The sequence below is a fragment of the Gopherus evgoodei genome, chromosome 2 (assembly GCF_007399415.2).
Source record: "Gopherus evgoodei ecotype Sinaloan lineage chromosome 2, rGopEvg1_v1.p, whole genome shotgun sequence".
Classification (NCBI taxonomy): Eukaryota; Metazoa; Chordata; order Testudines; family Testudinidae; genus Gopherus; species Gopherus evgoodei.
In genome coordinates this window covers 175,277,770-175,296,031 of record NC_044323.1, presented here as the reverse complement: position 1 = coordinate 175,296,031, position 18,262 = coordinate 175,277,770, and the positions used below count along the sequence as shown (strand labels likewise).

The following is an 18,262-nucleotide window of genomic DNA, read 5'->3' as shown; positions in this document are numbered from 1 at the left end:
CAACACATATCTGTGGCTTTAGGCAGGCCACTTAACCTCTGTGTCGCAGTTTTCCCATCTGTAAACTTGGTTATAATATTGCCCTCCCTCCAGTGGATGTGGTGAGAATTAGTTAATGTTGGCCACTTTTTTCAAAGAGGTAAAAGCACTATGTAATGGCTAAGCATTATTAATGAAAGTAACTGAAGCAGATATAAATAAGAAAAACAGTTTATTGTACATTTCCAGAGCACCCCAACTATGGTATCTTAAAACCATTATCTTCAAGATCTGCAAACTGAAATAAACAGCACTGAAATTATACTAGCATGCAAGAAGCCTAATTCTTGTCTTGTTGTCAAAAAGCTGAAGAAAACAAATATTTAGACATCCACACACTTACTCGTTACACCAAACAAACAACATGGAACATTGGAACCCATTAATATGGGAGAATTATTTAAGGTGACAAACACTCAAGCTGCTCCTGACAGGAACAGAGATGGAAATATGTGGGATAACTACCAACAAATTGAATAGTTTTAGGATTCAGTGGGAATTGCAAGTGGAAAATAAGCAGCAACCATAATCTTTCAAGAGAGTGAAAAGACAAGAACTAGATTCCAGAAGCAACAGGAAAAATGGTTTCCTGTGTTGTAGTAGAAAGAAACAACACAAGCATAGACTGAAATAATGGCAAATAGTGGAAGGAGTACAGGATTTTGATCCTTTTTTAGGGTTAGTATTAATGTTAGGATGGGAAAGCAATTCAGAAACAGTGCCTAGCCAATAATGTTCAGAGACCCAAAGTAAACAATCAGCTGAATCATGAACAAACAAGGACTGGCTAACGGTGCAGTAACTAGTGTGCTGTGCACCATGTTTGAAGATGAAGAAAATATTTAAAAAGGTGAAATTTTATTTTACACCAGGGGAACAACTATGTTACTCTGCATTTCAACAGCAGCACACAGACATTGTAAGCTCACTCCAATGATTCTGTGTCCCCTTCAGAATAGAGCTCTTCACACCCACACCCTGTGTAACACTCCATCAATCCCATGTGACCAAAGCAGGATCTCAGATTTGCGTGATAGGAGGTCCCAATTTTTACCTCAGAGGTATTCAGTAAAAGACATTTTTAGTCACAGAATTCAACCTTGCTTGGGTGCTTCAGCCTACACCATGAAAAAAGTAATTATGTTCCCCCCAATTGCAAGTGCCAGTCACTAGACTTAGTACTTCTGGCTAAAGAAAGAAATTCCTAGTGAATACTTCCCTACACCTCAGACAAAAAAGGCTGCACACACAGTAGCACACTGCTACATCCAACTTGGGAGTTGAGCTTCTGGCTCCAACACTCTCAGTCAACTTGGGAAGCAGAATCTCATTACCAGCTGAATCCAGATCTCCTGCTTGACACTATTTACTTCAGCTTTTTAGGATGATCCTTAAATTCCTGTTTATGGTATAAATTAGTTGCGTAAGAAGTTCTTTAGGCAAAGGTACATAAACATAAGTCACTAAAGACCAACACAAATTTACAAAACAAAACAGTTGACAATTTACCTATTACAAATAATCTTGAAGAAATCCAAAATGATACGAATAACTCTGAGGTTGTATCAGCTCAAGCGGTTAGATAAATGAAATTTAATCACTGTGTCTTGCAAACTGCCAGGTCATTTTGGATCTCTACCAGCAACTTTTTGGCACTCCAGATCAACTTTCAGTCACTGAATCAGAATTTCACTACAATCAGACTTCTTAAAAGTTAAGCAGCAGAATGTTTTAATATTTGAAATTTAAATATTAATGCACCTTTTAAAAAGAGATTGCTTGCACAAGAAATATAAGCACAAGGATTCTAGGCCACATTTTAAGGACAGTATTTCAGGATGGACTGCAAAATGTTTTGTAAATTGTTCTGGATCCTTTTTTCCTAGTTTTTATGATGAAAATTTCCTCCTAACTGACAGACAGACAGACAGACTTCTCTCATCCCCATCCCTGCAAGGATTTTTTTTTTTTTAAAAAACCTTATAATAATCAAGAACGTCAAGTCTGCTTTCCCTTGAAGTGGTGGTTCTCAGCTCTCAAGGATGCTTATTGTGAGCTCTTGCTTGGTAACAGAAGGATGAAGCTGAACCTTTAACAAACAACTTCTCTAAAGCATTCACATTAATCATTTTAACTACATGATGTTAACAATAAACAAAACACGAAGACTCTGAAACAGTCTTATTAAAAAAAAACCCTTCCCTTCCTAAATTGCTTAGCTTTCCACCTTTTGATTTTCATCTAGTCTCCACAGCATTTACTTTACCTAGCACTTTCCCAGGAAATTTTATTCCGTTTAAATTGTTCCAACATAATTGTCAATAAATAGTTTGTGTGAAGAAATTTTAGCCTAAGTTTGTTTGCACATTGATCACTATGCAAATATTTGTCACCAAAGTGCACATAAAAAAAGCTTTTGGATGCGTTCACGACAGCACTTTTGCTTCAAATGATTACTAATATTTATTCAATGTGCTCAATAATACTGGCTGTTATCTATGCAAGAAAATACAAACTTGTTTCAGAATGGAAATCTAAGAGCTATGTATAATAGAATCAAGAAAGCAACCAGTCCTTCAACTGAGAAGACTGTCCCACTCAAATCTCTAAATGGAGACATCACATTGACAGAAACAGATGCAATGCTGGGTGGAATGTTGTCATGAACGCTATTAATGTGAAACCACTGTTTCTGAAGCAGTGCTAAAACATGATCCCAAAGTTCCGGATTGTGATATAGGAGCTCATGGGTGCCAACAGAGAAAGTGTTCACTGTTCTTTACAAGCAACTCCTGTCAGACCTGACGAACTCACTATACTTAATACTGCAATTTTATGGTATTTATCTGTGAAGGTAGCATGACAGGTCCCTACCACATGCTTGTAAGTAATCAATACACAATTATTATGAGGTGCGTGTATGGGTAATATTTAAGGAATTTTGACCAGGAGGTCAGTGAATGATCTTTCAGTCTCCAAAGCAGTGGCAATAGTTCATGTACACAGATAACAGTATACTGAACATGGATGACCATGTGAAGGTTTCCACCATCACTCCTTGCGAGCATCCTTCCCCCAACCATCCAGTGAGAGAGGACTATGTTGTGTGAGTACAAGAAAGCGATCGCTAACCAGGAGCTCCTGCTCCATGACAACCTCATTCACTCGCCTCACACCTGCCAACCATTCTGGACAGCTGGAGAAGCTCTTCTGTCGTCCAGCTTCAACCCAGAAGACACCTGGTAGGTGCAATGGGCAGGCTCTAATGTAAACAACAAGCACCTCATAGATGACCCTACTATCGAACTGCCAGGTTTCTTGCTCTGCTGAAGACAGTGGACAACCATCAACCATGTTAGGACGTTACATGGAAGAGGAGTACACATAACGCACAAATGGAGAATCAAGGATTTACCACAATGTGAACACGGAGACCTCCAAACCACCCAATACATTGTGAACCGAGCATCCTATCTTTTCATTTCCAGGAGATAGAGCTCTCAATTGGATTTCAACCTATTAATTTGTAAATGTTGCTATACGAAAGAAGATTTAAAGAATAATATAAAACTATACTGAAAACTATGCCTTATAGTCTGCCTTATAGTCTTGGATTAAAAGTTAGTTTCCAGGGAATCATATCTCGGTGGGTAACTGGGGACTGTCACACCCACTATTGAAGAGCTTAATGTATAACCGTCTATAAACAAACTTGAAAATGCAATTGTCACCCCACTCTGGCTAGCCAATTATGTAATGTATTATTCAATTGTCCACTGCTGCAACAACACAGAAAGGTCAATGGAAAACCATCAAAGATAAAGTACAAACATCAAAGCCACTTGCAGGTAAAAAGGAACACTCTACAGACAGCAGAGTGCCCTGTTTGGAAATAAAGACGAAAGACTGACTCACAGGTTAGGGAAAGACACTCCATCCATTCACTGAGGACACATCTTGATGAGCACGGGTGTTTCATAAAAGACTGGATTCTGGTTCCTGGGAACTGAAGTCTGGAGGGAAAACCTACTTTATTAGATTGGAAAGGTAATAATAATAAGTGTAGGTCCTAGTACACATTTTATGGTTTTGTTTCATATTGTAAAGTTCACATATCTCTCTCTTGTTTCTAATGGAACCTATCTTAAACTTTCTTTTGTTTTATGAAAAGTGCTCACAAGTGCTGTATGTTATACTGGAGTGACGATTTAAGGTAAAACAAATAAACTGGGATACACTACTCCTCTGGGAGCAGAGACTCTGGGATTTTTGAGTGTGTCAGGATCTGGATATCACAGGGAAATGCTTCAAGGGGTCTCATGTGCATCTCTTGTTAACCTGCAAGGCAAAGATAGCACTGGCATAGTCAAGAGGAGAGCGCTGGAATCGCTGACAGCTTGGCGGTGTCAGGGAGCTAACACTCTGCTACCACAGACAAGACTCCCTCTCACTGGAGGTAGGGGGTAACAAGGTGACTCTCAGTCCTGGATACCCAACTGTTACACAGACTATCAAAGAACTTAATACAGAACCATCTATAAACAAACTTGAAAAGGCAATTGTCTCCTAGCACCAGGAAAGGCCACAGGAAAAGATGGAATTCCAGCTAAAGCAAGAAGGATAGGTTGTGCTTAAACATCTGCACAATGTCCTCCTTCCCTGCTGCAGGAAAGGAGGAGTACTACAAGACATGACGGATGCCACCCTCATAACACTGTATAAAAACAAAGAAGGCTGAAGTGACTAATGACTACAGAAGAATCTCTCTTCTTAAAGTCGCTGGCAAAGCATTTGCACGGGTCATTCTCAAAAAACTGCAAGTTCTTGTCAAACGTCTGTAACCAGGGAGTCAGTGGGGCTTCTGAGATAGATGATCAACTATTGACATGGACTTTGCACTACGGCAACCAAAAAAAAAAAAAAAAAAAAAAAAAAAAAAAAAAAAAAGTGTCAAGAACAAGGAAAATCTCTCTACATGGCCTTCATAAATCTTACAAAGGCTTTTGACTTAGTCAGCACAAATGACATTTTCCCATTTCCCCTCCCCCTTTTCTCTCCCTGTATTTTCAGAGATTCATAGATTTTAAGACAAGACGAGACTGTTACATCTCTAGGCTGACCTCTTGCATACCAGAAGTCATTCAATTTTACCCCGTTACCTCATATTAAGCCCAATACACTGGGCTTGATTAAAGCATCTATCTTTCAGAAAGGCATTCTATCTTGACTTGAAGATATTAAGAAATATTAGAAAAGGGATGGAAAATAAGACTGAACTATCATAATGCCATTATATAAATCCATGGTGAGTCCACACCTTGAATACAGTGTCCAGTTCTCAAAACGCATACAGTAGAACTCAGAAAGGGTTCAGGGAAGAGAAACAAAGATGATCAAGGGTACAGGTTAGCTTCCAAATGAGGAGAGACTAAAAGGATTACAGCTGTTCAGCTTAGAAAAAAGACTCAGGGAGAATATGGTATAGTCTATAAAATCATTAATGGTGTAGAAAAAATGTTATTTATCTTTTCATAAAGCTAGGGGGTCACCCAACGAAATGAACAGGCAGCAGGTTTAATACAATCAAGAGGAAGTACTACTTCACACAACACACAATTAACCCGTGGAACTTCTTGTCTGGGATGCTGTGATGGCCAGAAGAACAACTAAGTTGAAAAAAGAACTTGGTAAGTTCATGGAGCATAGGCCCGTCAAAGATTATTAGCCAATATTATCAAGGATGCAATCTTATGCTCAGGGTGACCCTAAACCTCTGATTGTCAGACGCAAGGAAGGAAAGACCAGTTTGTCTTCTGTATTCTCCAATGGCCCTGTTCTGCACACTGTCCTTGAAGTTCTGGTATGGGTCACTGTTGGAGATAGGATACTGGGCTAGACGGAACATTGGTCTGACCCAGTATGGCCGTTCTTATGACAAAGGGTTCATCACTTCCCTTGGTAGCTTGTTCCAAGGGTTAATCACCTTCATTGTTAAAAACTTGTGCCTTATTTCTAATTTGAATTAGTCTGGTTTCAGCTTCCAACTTCATTGGTTCTTATTATGCCTTTCTCATCTAGATTAAAGAGCCCTTAAGTACCTAGTATTTTCTCCCTCTGAATGTACTTACACACTGTAATCAAGTTACATCTCAATCTTCTTTTTGATAAACTAAACAGACTGAGCCATTTAAGGGATTACTATAAGGTATTTTCTCCAGCCCTCAAATCATTTAGTGACTCTTTTCTGAACCTTCTCCAAATTTCAACGTCCTTTTGGAAAGGCAGATACCAGAACTGAATGCAGTATTCTAATATCGATCTCACCAATGCTGTATACAGAGGTAAAAAAATAACTTCCCTGTTCTTATTCACTACTCTCCTATTTATACATCCAAGGATCATATTAGCTCTTTTTTGTCACAGCGTCACCCTAGGAGTGCATGTTTAGATGTTTGTCCATTATGACTCCTGAATCCTTTCCATATAGTCCTTCATTCTATAGGCATGCCTTGCATTCTTTGTTCTTAGATGTATGACCAAGCATTTGGTGGTATTAAAGCAGTGTTTCTCAAATGCAGCCACCAGGGGCTTTTCTTGCAGCCACAGCCTCATGGGCTGTGATAGAGGGGGGAGGGCAAAGGAGAGACACTTCCCCCTCCCTGTTGCTCCTGGATGCTGGGGCCAACAGCAGCCTCTGGAATCATCTGGGGCACAATGCTGTTGGAGCAGGCAGTCAGCAAGTTCTCACCTTCTCATGGGTAGCAGAGCTCAGGCGTTGGGCTTCAGCCTTGGGGCAGCAGGGCAACAAGCTCTGTCCATGGGGCTTCAGGCTCCAGCCCTGGGCTCTGGCTGCGCAGTGGCAGGCTCCAGGCTCCAGCCACACAGCTTCAGGCTCAGTCCCTGGACCCCATTCTCCAGACATGGGGCTTTGGTCTCTGGCTGCAGGGCTCCAGCCCCCAACTGCCTCCCCCAGCCCCATCTCCCCTGGCCCCCACTGCCTCCCCCAACCCTCCATCAATGGCTTAATTTGTCCCCAGGCTTGCCAGGGCTGATTAAGTCTGCTGTGAAAAGTGATATTTGTATGTTTGTTAATATCACTTTTCAGAACAGACTTACTAGCTAGCAATAAATAAATTACAATGATTTGAAGGTGTATATGTGCATATTTATTTGGTTATCCTAAAGCTAATCAAGTATTTTAGGAAAATGTGAGAGAGCGGCCATCAGCAAGAGTTTGGTGGCCTCAGAGTGTGGCCACCAAAAATTGTCCTGAGAACCCCTGTATTAAAGTGCATATTGTTTGAACAGTCTAGCTTACCAACTGACCCAGACTGCTCTGTAGGACTGCCCTAACTTCATAATCATTTGCCACTCTGCCAATCTTTGTGTCACCTGCAAATATTATCCGCTGTGATTTTTCTATTTACTCCCAATATTTTTATCAATGATCTGAAGAACCTCACACTTAGAATCAATCTCTGCAGAACCCCACTAGAAACACTCCCATCAGTGAAGATTCCCCAGAGGTTTACCAGTTAGACAGTTCGTTCTTAGTCCATTTAATGTGCACTATATTGATATTGCATAGTACTAAATTTTTTTAAATAAGAATATAATGCGGTACTAAGTCAAATGCCTTACAAAAGTCTACATATATTACAGCTATGCAGTTCTCTCCCTGAACTGAACTTTTAATCTCATAAAAAAAAATGAGATCAGGTTTGCTTCTCAAGATGTATTTCAATAAAACCATGTCAACTGGCATTAATTATATTCCCATCCTTTAATTCTGTATTGATTTAATTAGATATAAGTTTATTAATAATTTCCCCCAGGACTGATGTCAGACTAACGAGCTATAATTGCCCAGGTCATCCCATTTGTCCTTTTTCAAATATCAGCACAACATTAGCACCCTTCCAATCTCGTGGAACTACCTTAGCAGACTATGACTTTTTAAAAATTCAAGTCAGCAGGCCAGAAACATCATCAGCCAATTATTTTAGTACTCTTAGGCAGAAGTTATCAGGACCTGTTGACTGAAAAATGTTTATAGCTAGTAAATCCTCATAAGCTGCTAATGGACTAAACAGTACTTCAACATCCTGCTTCTTTCCAAATACAGAACAAAAATATTTCTTGAACATTTTTGCATTTTCTGCATCATTATTAACAATTTTACCATCTCCTTCTAATAATGGGCCTACGCCATCAGGATTATTTTGTTCCTAATATAATTTAAAATCTTCTTTTTGTTCCTAGCCTTGCCAGCCATAGATTTCCCCCTGATGTCTTTAGCTTCCCTTATTAATTTTCTACACTTCAGAACTTTTAATTTATATTGATTTCTATCTACTTACCTCTTCGCCCCCCCCCCACCATTTAATATATATTTCTAAATGCTGTCTCCATTTCCCTACTGAACCAGGATGGGCTTTTACCCAAAGTTGTTCTCTTTCTGGATTGTGGAATCCTGGCTTTTTGGCTACCTAATACACTTTTTTTTTTTTAATAATTGCCAATTTTCATTAATATTTTTCTGTCCAAATTCCCAACAAGTTTTGCTCCAATTTTCCTCATGTTTAGGAAATTAGCCCTTTAAAGCACCAACTACATTATTACTGGGTGAGACTGTCTCCTGTTTGCTCATATTGAATGTAATCAGGTCAAGATCACTAGTCATACACCACCAACTTCCAGTGATTAATCCATCTTTATCTGTCACAATGAGGTCCAAAACAGAATCATTTCATGATGGGGGCAACCTCTTCTGCTAGACAATTGTTTATGATTACAAATGCTACTGTTTTACTACTGGCTGCATGAGACATCTAGCATATGTCTTCCACCAAAAACTGAAGTCCCATATAACACAATTTTTATTTCCACACATTACAGACAGGAGCTTAAGGAGCTATTCTCTAGTTTAATAGTGGTTTGCAGCAGACCTTCACCAGTACCCCTCCTGTGCTTTGCTAGCTAGCAATTAATCCATATGCATTCAAGATTCTGCAGTTTAGAGTTATAAGTACCTCTAAAACAGGTAATGATGTCTTTACCATGCAGTGCCACACAACCCCACCTCTTTTATCCACTCCATCCTTTCTAAGCAGGTTGTGCAACTAGTGATTAACATTCCAATCATGTGAATCATCCAACCATGTTTCAATAAAGCCAATTATACCAAACATTCTTATGAGAATTTCATATTCCTCTTGCTTATTACCCAGCATTAATATAGGAGTCAAAAATTTTCTTCTCTTCATATTCTTTGTCAGCTTGGTTCAGTTTTTTTCACAACACAGAGTTTGAGTTTCTGTTGCATGTGTCATGTTATCACTCTTCCCTTGAGTTGTTAGTTTTCTCTCTCTTCTTTGACTGCTCCAGTCACCCCACCCCCACCTGTGAGATGCAGGCTCTCCCTCTCTTCTAATAAAATGTGGCTAGTGTTCCACAAAACCTTCAGCTTCACACCAGTATTCTACACAACAGTTCATTTCCAGTATTTTATGCCTTTTCCGCCTCGTGGAACTGTGAGGAACTCCAGAAAGATTACTTGGCCTTTCCACTTCTTCAGCTCCTTTCAAGAACCCTGAAGTATTCAATTACCTGTGTAGTTCTGTGTCACGCTGTACCATTGGTTTCCATGCATATCGTTATCAATGGAGACGTTACAGCTCATGTCTTCACTCTAGGGAGAGAGCACAATGTTCTGCTGTCCTTATGTCCCTTGCTGAATTCTTGGTCTTTTCTTCTCAATATGGAGACACTGATGACTACTGCTTGCCTACATTAGACCACTGAAGAACCTCTCTTGCTACTTGCTTTGTACCAACAGTATCTCATCATATATGCTCCCAGTAGATGTCTGTTCCATTCCCCCCGGAAACAGGTTCCTCAGTAGCTGATTCACCGAATACCCGATAATGATTCAACACTTCTGGCAGGTTGAGCACCTTTTTATTCTTTCCCTTCTCGGTCACAAATCACCAGTCTGCTTCTTCATTTGTACTCGCTCAGGTTTCCTTATTACTGACCCTTCCCCTTATGGAATCTGTGGCAATGATTTCTGAATCTGGTTGTCCAAGAAGTCTTCATTCTCTTCTTGCACTTGCAGACCACACATCTTACCCCTCCAATACGAACATCAACTTGCACTTCATTTACCAAAAATCTCTCCTGTCTTCAGGCATGTGCAAGGCAGGTCACAACAGCTTCTCATCATCCATATCTGCAATAGAGCTATACCTAAAACAGAAGCAACCACATTCTCTCCAGTAAATGATCTCCAAAACACCACTGTTTGCCACTCCTGTTTGCTTGCTTACCTGTTTGGTTGGCAGTGAGGAGGTGGAGCTATGCATAGAGACTTAGGCCATGTCTACATCTAAAATTTTGCAGCGCTGGTTGTGGTTGTTACAGCTGTATTAGTACAGCTGTATAGGGCCAGCGCTGCAGAGTGGCCACACTTACAGCAACCAGCGCTGCAAGTGGTGTTAGATGTGGCCACACTGCAGCGCTGTTGGGCGGCTTCAAGGGGGGTTTGGGGAACGCGAGAGCAAACCGGGAAAGGAGACCAGCTTCGCCGCGGTTTGCTCTCGCGTTCCCCGAACCACCCTGCAAACCGCAGGGAAGGAGTCCTGCTTGTTCGGGGAATGCGAGAGCAAACCGCGGCGAAGCTGGTCTCCTTTCCCGGTTTGCTCTCTCGTTCCCCGAACCCCCGTGCAAGCAGGTCTCCTTCCCTGCGGTTTGCAGGGTGGTTCGGGGAACGCGAGAGCAAACCGCGGCGAAGCTGGTCTCCTTTCCCGGTTTGCTCTCGCGTTCCCTGAACCACCCTGCAAACCTCAGGGAAGGAGACCTGCTTGCACGGGGGTTCGGGGAACGAGAGAGCAAACCGGGAAAGGAGACCAGCTTCGCCGCGGTTTGCTCTCGTGTTCCCCGAACCACCCTGCAAACCGTAGGGAAGGAGACCTGCTTGTTCGGGGAACGCGACAGCAAACCAGGGAAGGAGACCAGCTTCGCCGCGGTTTGCTCTCGCGTTCCCGGAACCACCCAGCAAACCTCAGGGAAGGAGACCTGCTTGCTCAGGGTTCGGGGAACGCGAGAGCAAGCTGGGGAAGGAGACCAGTTTGATTACCAGAGGCTTCCTCAGGTATGCTGGGATACCTGCTTATTCCACGGAGGTCAAGAAAAGCGCTGGTAAGTGTCTATACTTGATTACCAGCGCTGGATCACCAGCGCTGGATCCTCTACACCCGAGACAAAACGGGAGTACGGCCAGCGCTGCAAACAGGGAGTTGCAGCGCTGGTGGTGCCCTGCAGATGTGTACACCTCCTAAGTTGCAGCGCTGTAACTCCCTCACCAGCGCTGCAACTTTCTGATGTAGACAAGCCCTCCGTACACAGTATAGTAGAGAGAGTGGGATTAACCACTCAAGGTATATCTACACTAAAAAAAAAAAGACCCCTGGTAGACTCAGAGCCCAGGTCAACAATCTTAGGCTCTCTGGGCTAGTGCTGGCTAAAAACAGCAGTGTAGATGTCGGGCCTGGGCAGGAACACAGGCTCTGACACCCAACTCCCATCACTGGGTTGCAGAGCCCAGGTTTTAGCCTGAGCATGAACATCTGCATGGATATCTCTAGCCTGAGCCCCATGAGCCTGAGTCAGTTGACTCATTGAGACTCCCTGCTGTGCGTTTTTTTGCTTTTGTTTTGGGTTTGTTTTTTTGTTTTCTGTAGTGTAGACATATCATCAGAGACTTTAAATACTCCGTTGGATTGAAGACCCCAGGGTTCCAGCCACAAGGTCCTCACAAAGAAACAAGCAGACATTTGTCATATGGCCAACCAGAGGCTCTAACCCCTAGCCCTATGGTCCTCCTGTAGACAAACAGGCAAACGCAGAACTCAACAAGTCCCTTTACCTACAAGCACAGGTTCTGCAGCTACTCCCTCCAAAACTTTCCTGTTTGCCACTCCTGTTCACCTATTCATTCAGTTCTAATCTGATGGCTATTGTCAAACATGCAGCTCACAGGACAAATCAGGTCTGCTTGATGCATCGATGTGGCCTGCATGAAAGATTCATATTCTGCAGAATCTATGTTTACTTTTTAAAAACCAAGATTTTAGATCTCCTGGTTGCAAAGATAAATGTGAATTGAGTATAAGCCAATGCAGTGAGGTCTGCCTGAATCTGCAAGGCAGCCTGAAATAATGGCTCTGAGAAATGTGATCAAACCCTGGCCCTTTAACCCAAATAGGGGTGTCAACTCTAAGACCCAACAGTTATACTTTAATATCAACTTTAACTATTTCATTGCAGATTATTTTAGTAGATGGAATGGAGGAGTAGGTAGGATTGAAAGCCAGGAGAAGTGAAAATTGGGTGCTACTGAAGGAAAGGAAAGGAAGATATAAAAACAGGGAACACAGACTAAAAAGGGGGAGAGAAATAAGGATGGGGAAGGAAGGGAAGAAAAGAATAGAAACAGCAGTGGTCTTATAGGGGAGCATATTTTCTGACTGACTGAAGCTGAACTTAACAATAAGGCACTGAACGAATTCCTATGATTTAGTCATGGAGGTTGTGGAAAACATGGAATCCGAGACTTCCAGTGACCTCCGTGACTTCAGCGGTAGGGAGCTGCAGGGTCCCCTGCTGCCCACGGGGAGCTGCAGGGTACCCCCCCTGCCTCTGGCAGTCCCCGCAACTCCTGGCCACTGGGGAAACTCTTGAGCTCCAGGGCGGCAGGGGAACCCCCAAGCTCCTGGCCTTCACAAGCGGTGGGGGAACTCCCTTGCTGGTGGGGGCAGCGGGGAATCCCCCAGTTCCCAGGGCCCCCCATAGCTTTGGGTGGTGGGGGTACCCCACAGCTCCTGGCCCCTGTGCAGTTGCCCCCCTTCAAGAGGTTTGAGGATCTGCACATCCCCATTTTTTCCTGGATATTTTTAGTAAAAGTCAGACAAATTCAGGAAAGTCGTGACCTTTCTTTTTTGCCAGTGACCTGTCCCAGATATTTTTAATAAAAGTCATGGACAAAATCTTAGCCTTAGTTACTACATGAAGGCCATACTCCACCACTGATTTCTGTGTAAGCCTCCCTACTACATCATGAGTACAAAGAACTTAAATCCAGAATGGCACTTCCTATCTACTTCAGTATCCTCTCTCTAGTAATGGCCAGTACCAGATATTTCTGAGGAAGGCACAAGAGCCTTGCAGCAAGCAACTGTGGAATAATCTCCCTCATCTTCCCAATACAGAGGTCTCCTCAAAATCCCTTATAGTTACAGATTGGTTTAAGACACGACACATGAGGTTTAATGTCCCAACCAACATTTTTTGTTAGCAACAACTATTACAATGCTTAATATTCTTCACAGTAAAAGTCAGAAAGGAACTGGACAGTTATATGGGTAAATTATTGGCCTCAAAGACATCCTGGGACAATGAGTTCCACAGGCTAATTGCCAGCTGCGTGAAAATATATTGCCTTCTATCAGTTTTAAATTTGCCACCTTTTGACTTCATTGAATGCCCCTTGTTTTTGTGTTATGAGAAAGGGAGAACAGAACTTCCTGATCCACTTTTCTAGACTATTATTTTATATACTTTTATGTTCCCTTTTATTCATCTCCCTTTTAATGTAAACTATCCCAGTCTTTTCAGTCTCTCTTAGTATGAGAGTTTTCCTCATCCCTCATCTTTCTCATCACCCATCTCTGACCCCCCTGTAATACTGGAATATACTTTTCCAGACAGTGTGACCAGTATTGTACATAGCATTCTAAGTGAAGCACACCACTGAATTATATAAGGATATTATATTTTCTATGTTGTTCTCCATCCCATCAACTTCTATCAACTGAAGTTCTACTGTGGATTGAGAGGGTTATGAAATCTTATATTTTATAGCCTGTACCACAGACCATAGCTATAATTTAAACTCAGCCCTCTTCACACATTTCAAACCCCTGATATAGATGCTTATAATGGACTTCATCACTGTAGAAACTGAGTGCCTGAGATGCCTGTCTCAGTCAAGTTTGTAGTGCACCATCACAATTGGGATCTGTTGGAGGTCTAAACAGAGATTATGGGACTATGTACTATTGTGCCCTCTCCCCCAGCATTAGTGCTCCCACCAGCACTGAAATCATAATTGAGGCCCACTGACAGATTGCCTGGCTGCTGCTCATGCTGCACCTGTTCTGTATATAGGTTGGGATTTTCAAAGTAGAGGGAGTTAGGCACCCGCTCTCACTGAATTTCAATGGACACCTAACTCCTTTAGGCTCCTCTGAAAATGCCAGCCATAATACGAGAAAAGTCTTTGGAAGCCTTTTGCAGGAAAGGCACACTAGAAACGCTAGAGAATGTAACAGAAACCTGTGGTAAAGTAACCATTCTTATTTAGTGAATCTCCTTATCGGGAAACATCCTTCCTCAACATTTACTCTTTTACAAGTCACCTTTTTAAACTCACATTAAATGTCTGCATGGCAGATAATCTTCCTGTTTAGGGTTAACATAGAAACTATCACTCAAAATTGTAGGGGCATAATTAAATGAAAACCTACTGCAGAATCATTTTATCAAGAAACTTACATTACCTGTATTTATCCAGATGTTCCTTTATGAACAAATACAACCTATTACTCTTCATTTTGCTGTTTGTGACTGATCTAACCCTCAGTTAGGAACAGTTCAAGCATATTTATTTACACAACAATGTAGCAAAAATAAATATGTTGTAAGATATAATCCTATAATATATGTAAAAGTGTATAGATAACAACTGAATACATTTCTACATATTTATATAATCAGCAATATATGGTAAACAATGGTACACTGTACAAAAAAAAGCTATGTATCATTTTATTCAATTAAAAATAAAGACAAAAAGGAAGACTGTTAAATTAGCATTAAATAAGCTTGATTTATTAAACTACAGTACTCTTATTAGAAGGAACTTCTTAAAATTACCAGTCTTCCCTTTCAGGTATACAGTAGGTTGGAGCAGACCAGAAGGCTTATGTATTAATGTGCTATATGCATTAAGTTATCAAGTTCGCTCACCGCCAGTTACCCAAGGATCTCATCACCAATATATAAAATCCCTCAGGAAATTCTACCCATCTTAAATTCAGTAGTGAAATCTGTCCTCCAGAGAACATAAGATGATTCAATTCACTTGGTTTTTTATTGCACAAAACACTAGTTGTTCTCTTCTTTCATAGGCAAATATTCTCTCTAAGGGTCAAAATCCTGCTGTTCCCACATTTCTCTACTGCAACATGGAGGGCTCAGGCCAGCACCCCAGAACAACCAAAACTGTTCCACTGGAAAAACAAACCAAACCAAACTGTATTGAAAAGTATAGTCTTGCAATACAGATGACCATGGTAACAAGAATCATAGATTCAAATAAGAGAAACTGCTGAGCTGGAATTGATATGCAAACTAGATACTATCAACTTAAGCTTAAACAGAGACTGGGAATGGCTGAGCCATTACACACATTGACTCTATTTCCCCCATGTTAAGTATCCTCACAGCTTCTTGTCAAACTATCTTAAATGGGCTATCTTGATTATCACTACAAAAGTTTTTTTTCTCCTGCTGACAACAGTTTATCTTAATTAAGTAATCTCTTCGAGTTGGTTGGGCAATTCCCACCTTTTCATTTTCTCTGTATGTATATATATCTCCTCACTATATGTTCCATTCTATGTGTCCGATGAAGTGGGCTGTAGCCTATGAAAGCTTATGCTCAAATAAATTTATTAGACTCTAATGTGCCACAAGTACTCCTGTTCTTTTTGCGGATACAGACTAACACTTATTTGAAACCTGTCAAATAAGTCTCGCTCTCAAGATGTGATGATTTGGTAACATTTGGTACATATATTAAAGCTGTCCCACAGACAGAAAAGACATCTTTAAACTACAAGACTTGAACTTACGTAAGAGATACTGTTAATAAAAAAAACTGTCATGGTCTCTTGCTGATAGAATAATGCTGAGAGGCAGCTGAAGAATTCATCAAAATCAAGTATCAAGATAAAGCAGACATTTGCTTCCAAAGCAAGAGACATTGACCCTTCAAGAATTTTTAAATACAATTACTATTTCTATAAAATCAAATGACTGATGCAGATTCAAAATATTTTCTCTAATTTGTACATTAAGGTGATCATGGTACAGTTGTTGACCTTCTGTTTTCTGAATGGCTTAGAAATAAAATCTGTGTACTTCAGTCGTGGTTAGGTACCCACAATAGTGGATTTTGGGTGGAGGTTTTGGTATGCTGTACTTCAAATTTACACACTCTTCCTCCCCCCAAACACACATTTTCGTTTATTATGGTCAACTGTCCAATAATATGACTGGCATGTATTGCAATGGTATAGAAAATGCATGGGTCCTTGGCAGAATTACTATAGGTATATTTTCACTTAAATTATCTGTTCCTTTAAAAGTTGCTGATATATTAGACACAATATAGGTTTTTTTACTCTTCAAAAATCAGTCACTCTCAAAATCAGTCATTCATGTCTTCTCATTTAATAGAATATTAATTATTATTCATTGCACTCAATATTAAAGATCCTGAATTACAAGGAAGTTCTGACGTCTACAGGATTTTTGTCTACCTTCTATCATTTTGGACATGTCCCTCTATATAACTTCATTGAAATGCAGCAGCTACATTTATTTTTCTTCTCCATCATCAGTTTACTTAGGGCGCAGCAGTTTTTGAAGGTTAACATCAGGATAATCAGTCTAGCTGGCAGATTATGCCCCGTCCCATCTCAAAATTGTGTGTGCATTGCCATCAGGAGTAAAGAATGTGACAGAAGTGTTTTTTGGACACAGGAAATGGCAGCTTCAGTAACAGCAGACTGTTTAGATAATTCTTCTACTTATTTTAAAAAAAGAAAGAGAGCTGAACAGAAAACTTTTTACATTAACAAAAAGTCTTGAAGAACGACTTCCTTAAATATGCTTCAGAGTAATCTTTTATTTATTAACATCACACATTCAATCCAGGTAAGGAACAAAAAACTGACTTGCCATAGACCTTAAATTTTCAGAATCAGGTACTTATTCTCTCCCCCTGTTGTACCCTTCCCACCTTCTTGTTTGAAAACAAGACCTCAGAGTTAGCCCTAGCACAAAGCAGCCACTGAAATCTGGAAAAATGTACGCAAAGGAGATGCAAGAATCCTACCACTGCAAGATCATGGTTGAAGTTTAAGGAAATGTTTCTTCAATTCTGTGATCTGTGCCACTGTCTATGACATTCAGAAGAAAAGTCTTGTCCTTCATATGCAAGTGGCTAAAGTCTTTGTTCAGGTTGAAACAATGTGATACTCTGACTCGACTTGTTAAAATCTGTTCCGGAGAAGGAAGTGGTCAACAATTTGCACACATGATGTTGTTTTACATTATCTTTTACTTACAGAATGTTTTGGTCTCTTGTTTACTTTCCCTCCTCCCACCCCCTCACAGGTGCCACCAGAGATGAACTCAGCTTTCTAACAGTTAGTATATCCAAGGTTATCTACTATTCCTGACTACACAAAAGCATTAGAATTATTTATGAACTTCCCTGTATGCTATTAATAAAGGTGCCATTTAAGACTTCATATTTCTATGTAAAAATATATATTTCTGTTCCCCATCCCCCGAAGACAGAGCTGATTACAGATACTTTTTCAGCCATTTAGGCATTTTTTCCATCTAAATTACAAACACAGACATTTCTTTCCTTTACATACAAACACTATTACATTCTTAAAAGGAGTCAGTAATTCCTGAACATCAATTAATAGTCTGGGAAGAAGTCTTAATAAAAATCTTCATATTATTCCAGAATTGCCCCATTTAATTCCTTAAGATTTGTTCTAAATTCTTTCACCTAGGGAATCTCAGAAATTTATTTTCTATTTAGTTGTCTGGTTTAAGAACAAACACAAAAAATACTGCCCCTTCCCTCCCACACACATTAGATGCCTCTAACTATTATTTGTCTGGAAGCATTCACTTTTATTTTCATATTAGCTCTTACTATGGCAGACGTGACAGTGAACACTACATTTAAAGATGCAAAACAATCTCTATTATAGTCAGCCATTTTCAGTTACTCTTAACCTCTTAAATCTCATCTTTCAAGATGAAATTTTCCAGGCTTGGTTACTGCCTGGAAGAT

At 40.5% G+C, this 18,262-nt stretch overlaps 1 protein-coding gene across 1 annotated transcript in view; it reads right to left on the bottom strand.

Moving 5' to 3' along the window:
- CDYL (chromodomain Y like) overlaps positions 1-18,262 on the bottom strand; it is a 192,562-nt gene that overhangs the window by 108,454 nt on the left and 65,846 nt on the right. The gene's annotated exons all lie outside the window — the stretch shown is intronic.